A 12,043-nucleotide genomic window follows, 5' to 3' on the forward strand; every position below is an offset into this window, starting at 1 on the left:
GAGAGGACTGAAGAGAGTAGACAGGAGTACAGGGAGATGCAGCGTAAGGTGAAGGTGGAGGTGGCAAAGGCCAAACAAAGAGCATATGAGGACTTGTATGCTAGGTTGGACACTAAAGAGGGAGAAGTGGATTTGTACAGGTTGGCCAAACAAAGAGATAGAGATGGGAAGGATGTGCAGCAGGTTAGGGTGATTAAAGATAAGGATGGAAATGTATTGACAGGTGCCAGGAGTGTGATGGGAAAATGGAAGGAGTACTTTGAAGAGTTGATGAATGAGGAAAATGAAAGGGAACGAAGAGTAGAAGAGGTGACTGGTGTGGAGCAGGAAGTAGCAAAGATTAGCAAGAGTGAAGTGAGGAGGATGTTGAAGAGGATGAAGAGTGGAAAGGCAGTTGGTCCTGATGACATACCTGTGGAGGTATGGAAGTGTCTAGGAGAGGTGGCAGTAGAGTTTCTGACTAGTTTGTTTAACAGAGCTTGGAGAGTGAGAGGATGCCTGAGGAATGGAGGAGAAGTGTACTGGTGCCATTTTTTAAGAACAAGGGAGATGTGCAGAGCTGTGGCAACAGGAATAAAGCTGATGAGCCATACAATGAAGTTGTGGGAAAGAGTCGTGGAAGCTAGGCTAAGGGCAGAGGTGAGCATTTGTGAGCAGCAATATGGTTTCATGCCTAGAAAGAGTACAACAGATGCAGTATTTGCTTTGAGGATGCTGATGGAGAAGTACAGAGAAGGTCATAGGGAGTTGCATTGTGTCTTCGTAGATTTAGAGAAAGCGTATGACAGGGTGCCGAGAGAGGAGCTGTGGTATTGTATGAGGAAGTCTGGAGTGGCAGAGAAGTATGTTAGAGTGGTGCAGGACAGGTATGAGAGCTGTAAGACCGTGGTGAGGTGTGCTGTAGGTGTGACAGAGGAGTTCAAGGTGGAGGTGGGTCTGCATCAAGGATCGGCTCTGAGCCCCTTCTTGTTTGCTCTGGTGATGGACAGGCTGACAGATGAGGTTAGACAGGAATCTCCACGGACTATGATGATTGCGGATGACATTGTGATTTGTAGTGAGAGCAGGGAGCAGGTGGAGGAAAATCTAGAGAGATGGAGGTCTGCTCTGGAAAACAGAGGAATGAAGCTTGGCCGCAGTAAGACAGAATACATTTGTGTCAATGAGAGGGACCCAGGTGGAACGGTGAGGTCACAGGGAGCAGAGGTGAAGAAGGTGCAGGACTTTAAGTACTTAGGGTCAACGGTTCAGAGCGATGGAGACTGTGGAGAAGAGATGAAGAGGCGAGTGCGAGCAGGTTGGAGCGGGTGGAGAAAAGTGTCAGGTTTGTTGTGTGATAAAAGAGTATCAGCAAGAATGAAAGGAAAGGTGTCCAAGACGGTGGTGATACCAGCGATGGACAGCTTAGAGACAGTGGCACTGAAGAAAAGATGAGAGGCAGAGCTGGAGGCAGCAGAGCTTAAGATGCTGAGGTTCTCTTTGGGAGGGACGAGGACGGACAGGATCAGGAATGAGGACATCAGAGGGACAGCTCATGTTAGATGTTTAGGAGATAAAGTCAGAGAGGCCAGATCGAGGTGGTGTGGACGTGTTCAGAGGAGAGACTGTGAATATATTGGTAGAAGGATGCTGAGGTTGGAGCTGCCAGGCAGGAGGTCTAGAGGAAGACCAGAGAGGAGGTTTATGGATGTAGTGAGAGAGGACATGAAGTTAATTGGTGTGAGTGAAGAGGACGCAGAGGACAGGGTTAGATGGAGGCACATGATTCGCTGTGGCGACCCCTGAAAGGGAACAGCCGAAAGGAGAAGAAGAAGAAGAGAAAGGCAGCACAGCCTGGTTCCTGCAGTAACAGACTGGCTCACTTTCCTTATATTCAGCGTCTGTGATGAACAACTGACTTGGAAAATATCTGGTTTTGATAGAAAGCTACAGGAAGCCTGTGGACATAAACACTGAAGGAGAAAAGTCAACTACAACTCCCAGTGTGCATTTCACTAACAGGACGGTGTAGTCCCTCATTCGTCCAGGAGTGTTCCATCGTAGAAAAGGTTTCAGTCATAGTCATCTGGACACTGTTGTCAGAATCAACTGAAAACAGTGTCCAGATGACTACGACTGAAACCTTTTCTACCATTTCACTAACAAACATCCACTCACAGAGCTTAACACTAACATTGAGCTGAAGATAAATATTAGACTATTGAGAGAACAGATTTTACAACCTGCAGCTTCAATTAATTCACTTTTAAATTCTGGGTCAGTTTTGGATGAATTCAGTAGCCATGGCGATGAGTTTTGTGCTCAACTGCAACTACGAAGTGTTTTGAATTTGCTCTGATTCACGCCTCTGACTGGCTTCTTCTCCACAGCAACAGCAGCTGAGGCTCATGGGTATTGTAGTATTTAGAGACAGAAAAAATCTGATTAGTCAGAAACAAAGTGTCAGTAATTCAAACTGGAGGTCAGAGCAGGATGGTTATATTATCCAGGGCATCGGGGACGTTTGTCCTGAGGGCTGCGCTACAGGAATCTTTTTCCCTCTAGATTTCTTGCCCTGATGCTAGTTTCACCAAGTTTGCAAACGGCAAATGGTGATTTGCAACATGAGATCATTTCCTGTCACTCATTCGGACACAGTTCACGGATCAAAACAAACATGCATGAGAATGTGCCACACCTGTGGGAATTCTTTAGTGAAAGGCAATGCTGCCTTCATTTTCTTTTTCCTTTTTTCTGAATGTTGATGATTAGTAAACCTTTGCATGGCAGACTTCTTGTCATTTTTTCTTTGGGGGATGTTCATTAATAGTGTGAGGCAAGTGATTAACAGGAGGACATGAGACATGACAAGACAAGAGAGAGAAACAACAGCAAAAAGGATAGAAACACATAAGCTTAAGTTAAGTAATTAACAGTTTTAGTGAAACAGGCCGATGTTGTTCTTTAATCAGACAGATGTGTCTGATGAAATCTGATTCAGACTTGTGTAACAGGGTGATGATTTATGATGTGGTTCTGTGTGAAATGAACCTCTTCAAACATGAACCTACCTGCCAGGATTACAGAGGAACAACATGGAGACCAGAGGAACTGAAGTGAAACCGGAGAGATAACACTGGTTCAGACTGAAAATAGCTCTGTGAAAAACACAGTGTGTGTTGGTGTGGACATGTTGTCTCAGGTACGGAATATAAAATATGATCCAGAAGATCAGTCTGAGTAGCAGATCCCTGAGTTTGAAGGTTTATCAGACACTAAAACACTGCACAGAGGTTTGTAATACGACCATCACCAAGTAAACATTAGAAATACAGTGTTCAGCTTAGAAAGTCATCTTCCTGGAACCTATGCTTAAAAGTATTTGACTGGCCAATGCAGTGTGTTGTCAGATGACATCTGACTGTTCAACTTCTTTTTGCCAAAGCCTGTTTATTTGACAGAATAATGATAGTGATGTCAGAACACGCCTCACTCTACTCACTGAAACACGTCCAGCACACTCCAATAGGACGGCGTATTTTAGTGCAGCAGGGGGACACCAGGACCCAGTCAGGTGAGCAGGTGTGAAAGACTGAAGGCTGCTTCCACACTCTGAACCTGCTGCTGCTTTGTGTGCTGCCTCCATGTTGATGAAACTGTTTGCTGTGTGCAAATGTCACACAACTTGGCTGAAACCAGTCCATGAGCAGGATGGCTGGTGTCCTTAATGATGTTACAGTGAGTGTTGTAAATGTCCTCGAGTCGTGGTAATCCTGTGCCAATGACTTTAGCTGCTGTCTTTACAGTCCTCTGCAGCCAGGCCGCCGAAGCACGCTGTGATGCTACATCGGTAGAAGTTCACAACAGCTTTGGTTCCCACACTGAAGCTCTTGAGGCGCCTCAGGAAGTCCAGCCCATGCTGTGCCTTCTTGAGGATGCCCGTGGTGTTGAGGGACCATGTGAGTATGTCTGTGATGTCGTGCCCAGAAATTTAAAACAATTTCTACAGATGACCCGTTGGAAGCAGGAAAAGAATTCCTTCTGGTCCTCCTAAAGGCAGCAGTTTCAACGTATTTCTTTTGTCTTATTGTAAACAAGAGAGCGATTGTCGTCATGACATCATAGTCTAGGTCCTCCACTTCGTTCCTATAGGCCCTATAGGTGTTATGACTGTCGGTCCTCTCTTCTTCCTCTCTGTTAGGGTTTTAGTGTACGTTTTTAAGTTAACCCAGACTTACTGTTGTGGTCTCAGTTCAGTTGGTAAAGGTATTTACCACTTTTAGGAGTAATGTTAGCCATCAGTGTTTCGCTTTCTCTTAAACTCACTTAAACTCTGCTGCTGCTCATGTAGCATTTCAACAGTGTGATCAGCTGAGTGCTTTGATTTCACGATGCACCTCTCAGCAATCACATGCTTTTCAGCAGTGAGACAAATGTGTATTTTGTGAACCAGCTAGCAAAGCAGCATAAAAGGACAATGCAGCATAATTCCATATTTTTCCTCTATAACCAAAAAACGTTAAACCACTGAGTGCCACATTTAGAAGTTTAGAAGGAGAGGACAATCAACAGACAGAGACAGTGACAAGACAATATTTAAAGGAATGGCTCAACATTATATTTTCAGGTCATGTGATGCTTTTGTTCTGAGTGTTTCTATAATGTGCTTAAACTGTGTCGGGATGTTTGGGGGGATTCCTTCAGTCCTGCTCACTTCCTCCTCCTCGATGCTCAACTGAACATTTGGGAACGATTAGCACATTATCATCAGGATTACGCTTTGCAAGAGCTCTATAATGCAGGTCCTTGTGCTAACTTCTGATGTGTCATATGCAGATCAGAAAGCTTAGTTCAGAGGTTTAATGATGTCAGGTCATTGACTCCAAACTGAACACACTCACATTAACAGAAGCTTTTCTCAGGAGAAACGTTTGATACTAAAGAGATTTGAAGTGGAGAATCACTTAAGATACTTTAAAGACTTTCTGCTTTTCCTCCATTATGCGTCAGAGGGAACTTTACTGGTGAATAATTATTCTTTCTGTCACTGTAAGTGGTGGAAAGTCTTTTTCTTCCCCACAGTGAGCTGAGAAACAAGTTCATACACAAAAGGTGAACTCTCTACAATTCAAGATTTACAAAATAAGTTGAATTTACCAGGTTTTCTTCATATATTTTCTATTTACTGTCAAGTTCTTCGCTTCTCCTTGGATTTTATATCACAGTTGAGTCAAGCGTTGTTATTGTTGTTAAATAAAGTTGTTATGGTGGAGAAGCAATCAGCACACTGTACTGATCGCATCCTGTAAATGTGATTTAACAGAGCAACGTTGCAATCATCACTCTTCATCACTCATCATCAATCAGGTGGTTGGGATCTGCATGATTAAGAGTCAGTCTACTCTCAGACTGGGACAGTCAAGGCAGAGCTGATAACGCTGTCTGACACGTCACATGCCTCTATATGCAAAGGGCCAAAACAGAAAAACCTTTCTGTTTAATAAATCACTCAGGACAGATCCATGAAAAGAGTCAAATCTGAACATAGACAATGATTTTGTTCACCAGATCCCTGTATGATGACTCGTCCCCACCCTGAATGAGGCCAAGGATGGTCGTGTCATCTGCATCCATCAGTACTTACAACTGCAAGGAGTTCTGTTGTGGCAGGAGGCTCAACAAGGCAGATAACACCATCGGTGACTGTTGGGAGGAATGAAAAATCAAAAAAGGGAATATACAGTACACACACACACACACACACACACACACACACACACACACACACACTTACATCTGATGTAGGCACTTGTGTCCTGGGGGGGTGTTTGGCTCGGATGATGCTCTCCAGGGATGCCTTCAGCCACTGGTCGCCCGGCGTTATGGCTCAGGGCCAGCTCTTCTGCCTCTGTCAGAGGTGGTGGTGGAGGGCACTCCAACCATTTTTGGGGCCTCTGCCTTCTTTCTGTTGGCTGAGTAGAACTCAGGATATTAGGCGAGAGGACATTTCTGTGTTTTAAAACAGCATTATGTTGGGGGTTAAATCTACTACAAGCTGAAATAGCCACTGAATGATATTTACTTAGTTTAATGTGTCAAATTAAAACCAGAGGAGGGAGGTACAATCATGAGTCTATAGGCCTGAGCTAAATATGCCTTACCTGTTTGAACTATATTAATCATTTTTATATTTAATTTCCAGCTGCCCAAAGGATTGCACCTAAGTGAAAGAAAGTATGGTTAAATGTTAAATGAATAGACTACTGCATTCAAATTTACGCATTGACTTCGGCAGCAAATCTCTCCCATGCCAACTCTCTCTCCTTTGCCACTGCAGCTGTGTTGCTTTTTTTTCTGAGTGCTCATATTCGCCATAAGCACGTATTAGAGCTTCTAACTCCAGTGGGGTGAAGAAGAGCAACCTTTTTTTCTCGCCGGTTGCCATGGTGAATCGTAGTATCAGAGCACCATTGATGATGGCTTTTTATAGGTGCAGGAATTGACAACCAGGCAAATAAATAAATAAAACAATGAGAACAATTAAAGATTAAAAACAATAACAATTATAACCAATACAATTAGCCCTTAAACCTTGGAATTGTGTCAGTGTTGTTAATGAGGTTGCCTTAAAGTGTCTTTGAAGCAAATTCCAGGTATGTGGGGCACAGTAACTAACTAACTCTGTTCGAAATTTTGGAACCTGCAGGGAAAGCCATGTCTGTGAGCATTGCAATGGCTACCAACACTCCAAGAACACAGGCCTGAGAGAGAGGGTGGCGTGTCCCACAACTGTCATGGTACGGCTGTACCATTCCTAGTGTTCCTGACTGTTTGTCCCCTGTTAGTCTCATTCAGTGGTATAACTCTTCGGCTCTTGTCCACCCTTCTAAGGAATTACCTGCGTGATATCAGAATGCCTGATTAACCTGTTTAACTTCCTGTGCCCAGGATCGCTCGTGTTACCTGCCGTGAAGGAGGACTTCACCACAGCTCTCACCTGCCTCGGCCTGCCTGCTCTCCTCAGCCTCATGGCGGTCTGCTGTCTGCCACCAGTCTACCGGCTTCCAGCCTTACCTCCAAACTCCTGGTTTCTCATTGTGTGTTCTTCTAAATAACCGGAACCGACTACTGCACACTCGCTGTCCTGGTCGTGCTTTTTTGCCCAGCCCCGGTATACCATAACAATAACTATCTCCAGTAATTAATCTTAATGCGGAGTGATATACTGCATCTACAGGTTTGAGAGGGGCCCGCCCATAAATAACATCCCCGTAGTCTAATACTGAGAGGAAAACTGCATAAACAATTAGTTTTCTTGTAAATAAAGGAAAACAAGATTTATTTCAATAAAGAAAGCCAAGTTTCAATCTCAGCTTAGATAACAGCATGTCAATATGGACTTTAAAAGTAAGTTTTTCATTAGTCCAAATGCCTAGATATCTATAGTATTCACTCTGCTTATTATGGTGTTATCAGCAGAACGGATTTCAACACTATCGTAGTCAGTTTTTCTTGCATTGGAAAACAACATCCATTTTGTCTTTGCACAGTTTAGGACCATTTTCAAGTTGTGGAGATGTTTTTGAAGGCGGTTAAATGATAGCTGCAGATTTAGAGTGGCGGCATGAACAGAATCTGCACACAAGTAAAGGATAGTGTCATCAGCATAAAGATGGAAATTGCAAATGAAAAGTAATATCGTCTATATGTATGGTGAATAAGATTGGTCCAAGGACTGAACCTTGAGGAACTCCCTTTGTAATGGGGAGAAAAGAGGACTGGGCAAAGTTTTATATATATATAAAAAAAAAAAAACTTTGACCTTCACCCTCCGCGGGTGGTCTCATCCTTCGAGCTCGGGTCCTCTACCAGAGGCCTGGGAGCTTGAGGGTTCTGCGCAGTATCTTTGCTGTTCCTAGTACTGCACTCTTCTGGACCGAGATGTCTGGTGTTCTTCCAGGGATCTGCTGTAGCCACTCCTCCAGTTTGGGGGTCACTGCCCCGAGTGCTCCGATGACCACGGGCACCACTGTCGCCTTCACCTTCCAGGCCTTCTCCAGCTCTTCTCTGAGCCCTATATATATACATATACATATATATACATATATATATATATACACAAACATACATACATATATTCACAGATTTTTGTGCAATTCATCCATCTCTCAAAGCAATATTTATTTTTATATTTTTTTAGTACAATGCGACACACCATGTGTGTATTACAATGTCAAGTATTCTGTGCAATTATCCATCACATATATATGTATATAGTGTTTATAGCTCTTATTTTCTATTCTCTATTTCTATTTTTTTTATTTTATGTGTATTTTTTATCAATCAACTTTTTTCCTGTACATGTTGAATCTTGAGCAGCTGTAACAAGTAAATTTCCTCAGTGTGGTATCAATAAAATGTATAAATAATAAATGTCTAAATCTTATTTGACCCCCAGTTGTTGACAATGCTCACATGATAGCTGAAGTCAAGAGCTCTCTGTAACAGCTGGTCTGTTGCCCCTTTTGTTGCAGGATTATAAGCCTTCAAACATATACTGAGGTCAAGGTTCAAAGGTCAGTATCTCAAAGCAGGAGCCATGAAGAATCTTCATACTGACATATCTTACTCTCCAGGTCGAGACCTTTCGGTTATCTGGTTTAGCTCTAAGCCGAATTATAAACGTTCTCATTTTATGGACACAAGTGGTTTTGGACTTTGAGGCTCGATATTTAAAATGAAGCTGTTTGTTTGTTGGTTCTTCAGAAATAACAAAAGGCTGCTGCTGACAATCTGGAGCATTTACAGGCTTGGAGGAAGGCCTGAAGTGTTGGTTTAGGGCTGAGAAGACAAATACTGATGCATCCACTGTTTACACAACGCTGGAGAGTCTTTGTATCTTGGTGATTCTTGGTTTGGGGGTTTATGTCAGCGTGACGCAGCACATTCAGTCAGAAGCTGTTTTATTCGCCGATGCACGAACACAAAGAATGTGTCTCTGCGTTTGCTCCCAAAAAACGCAACACAGCAGAATGATAATAATAATAAACAAAAGTACGGTCATAATAATAGTAATGAAATAAACAAAGTAATATTAAAATCAAACTGACATTTTGAAATCTGTTCACAGAATGGAACAGTAATGATAAAACTTGAAATTAAATATTGACTGTACAAAGGAAATACGGACAAAGACATGAAGTGTATGAACTTAATGACGGTGACAAGAGCAAAAACTAAATGTGACGTGTAGAAATAATTAAATTATGTAACAGTGGAGGTTGACTGCAATGCACAATAAAAAGTCCAGTTTGATGATATATCTGAACTTGACAAGTGCAGGGATTAAATGAGGGATGTGAAAGGTAAAGTCTAGTTTGATAACCCCTTTTTAAGAAATGTGATTTCATAATTAAATATCCTCAGCCACATATTCTCGGAAATATAAAATTGAATGAGCAACTTCACATTTCACAATCACAGGCTGCCACAGCACGCCTTTTTTAACAGAGATCCTGGCGTTTGGATTCAGAATCTTCGTAATAACTAACAAAAGTATACATTCACTGAAAGAAGATGCACATTTCTCACTAGAAATGTTATCAAAGCACATTTTAATGCAGAAATGATCTTAAAATACTGCATTTCCCACTGAGAATTAAAGAAATGTCTACCATTTTGGTTTTCACAAAAGAAACTTGGCAGTCACGTGACGAGGACGCAGGCTAAAAGAAATGAATGGGACAAAAAAACTTTATTTCTGAGAATCGAAGGCATAAACCATCATCATCATATTATTGAATTATCAAGAACACTTTCATGTTTTAGTTTTGAGAAATGTTGAGGATATCACTGAAAGAAAACCTTCACATGGGAATTAACAGTGAGGAAAATACTTCCAGGCGGCGGGTCCTTCTCCAATGGGGCCGAAGCTCACAGCGTCTTATAGCGCCGCACTCAGGTTAATACTGGAGTGAACGGACGGCCGGAGCAGTTCCTCTGAGCGTCTGATACTGCCGCGGACGGTTTTACATTGGAGTTAATTGAAACCTCGGTGCTTCTCATACAGATGCTAAAGGGTATCTTGTGCGTCTTTATGAGAAAAGACAAAATGTCTGTATTTGACGACCTGGGGATGAGAACGGGTTGCGTTACACATCCAGCACACATTATTTCTATCTTGGTAACATTCACATGTTTACTTTGTTACACAAACCGGATCTGTGAATGAAGCTCTCAGTGGAGGCTGATATCAAACGCTGTCGTTAATCCAGCTGCTGTCAGAGGCAGAGACGCCGGTCCAGACCCACGTTTCATCGCTGCAGCTCAGACCTGCTCAGACCGCCGCTGTGGCTCTAATGTAAACTCGGCTCAGGAAATGAGCAGCGGTGAGATTAATGAGCTGCACATGAGAGTCTCTGCCAGTCCAAACACGCTGAGCTGAGAGCAGAGGTGTGATTCTGTCCTTCAAGAAATATTTTAAAAAGCAGGAAATTATAAACAGTAGAAATCTCCGGGAAACTTTAGCATTTATTTATTTTTCCTCAAATCCTCAAATGAAACGACCACATAAGACCCAAAGTACTTTTTTAAATATTTAACCAAAACCGCCATCTTTCCTGAACCTTGAGAGTCTCCACAGATTCATCATCTCACTGCTGTAACTCTGTCGGACTCCCGATGGACGGTTTAATTAAAAAGGATCTAAATCAATGCAGCAGAACCAGAGAGATGCTCTGTCATTATGTTTCTATCAAAATGTGTTTACAAATGAGTTGGATATAAATGTAATATTTAGGAGACAGAGTTGGAGGGAGAGGAGTGGGTGTTTATAGCTGAAATTTACTCAACTCAATTTTATTTATACAGCACTTTAAATACAGTACAGCTGATCCAAATGGCTTTACAGCTAACGAAACGAAACGAGAGTACGCAAGAAAATTCTTCATTTGATGTTTTTTCTTTTCTTGTTCAAGTGAGGAAACAACCAGCTGCTGGAGTTTAAGAGTGATCTTTCTCACCTCCTGGCTGAAACTCCAGACTCATCACATGACATCATTCTTTATTTTTCAGTGTCTATTGCAAAGAATAAAGCCTATTTAAAGTGTTCTTCTCCTTTTGTAACTCCCTTTAACTCGTTTTAAAGAGGTTTCATGTAAACAGGAGTTTGTTTGAAAGAACATTAAGAGAATCAGCAGAAACAGACAGGAAGTGTTTGTTTTCTGACGAGCCTGCAGATAATCAGAGTTTTACAGTTTTCCGTTTATCTATCATGAGGACTTTCACACTAACTTCCTCTCTGAACCTCGGGACTCTCAGCATCTTCACATGACATCGATCGTTTGGTTGCAGTGAACTGATAATTCGACAGCAGCTCTGCACCGACACTGTATCTGCGTCTGAACAACAGCAGGTGTCTGGTCCTGGTAATCCTCGCCTCCGTGCTCTGCACCAGGACAAAGGCTGGGTTTGTTTGGGTCGGCGCTCCGCCCACACAGCCGCAGTGAGGACGGGGGGTTCACTTCACCCAGAACACCATGTTCTGGAAATCTGTGTCACATTCTCTGCTGCCGCGTAAATAATGGAGAGCTGCCAGCAGAGCTGACACCTCGGAGCAGCACGGCAGGGACAGAGCTCAGTTTAGACCCACGAACCAGCCTGTGAAACGCTGCAGAGCTGCTTCACGTTTAACTGTCACTGCACAAAACACAGGATTTTATTCCTGAAAGGTCCCAAAACTTCAGTCAACACACATTATTTCTTCATTCAACATGTCAGGTTTTTATTCTTTGGTTTACCCACTGAGTCATTAGAGGATTTTTGATGTAATTGAGGGATCTTTTATATATTTATAATATTTGATAGTTTTGTGCAGATTTACAGCTTATTGTTTATTTATGCAGAAAGACACAACAAATGCCCTTTAAAATCTAAAAGGACACTTTTCATAAAATGTAATCATCCAATTAAATCAAATGGACTCTCTCGACACCACGAGTCTCCACATCTGAGACTGATGTAGCCTTCGGGGCACAATGCTCACTCGCAGACTCTTCATATTAAT

The 12,043-nt window shown here is 42.4% G+C and overlaps 1 long non-coding RNA gene across 2 annotated transcripts; it reads left to right on the top strand.

The window, feature by feature from the left end:
* Positions 1-1,756: 1,756 nt before the first annotated feature.
* On the top strand, positions 1,757-7,863 carry LOC122880387. Of its 2 annotated transcripts, XR_006378922.1 has the most exons (4): positions 1,757-3,553; positions 3,786-3,938; positions 5,548-6,776; positions 6,928-7,863. It is a non-coding gene; the product is annotated as an uncharacterized LOC122880387 (long non-coding RNA). The 2 variants fall into 2 exon arrangements; XR_006378920.1 differs by having other exon boundaries at positions 1,757-3,938.
* The last annotated feature ends 4,180 nt before the right edge of the window (positions 7,864-12,043 follow it).

This window comes from Siniperca chuatsi, linkage group LG1 (genome assembly GCF_020085105.1).
Source record: "Siniperca chuatsi isolate FFG_IHB_CAS linkage group LG1, ASM2008510v1, whole genome shotgun sequence".
NCBI classification, from domain to species: domain Eukaryota; kingdom Metazoa; phylum Chordata; class Actinopteri; order Centrarchiformes; family Sinipercidae; genus Siniperca; species Siniperca chuatsi.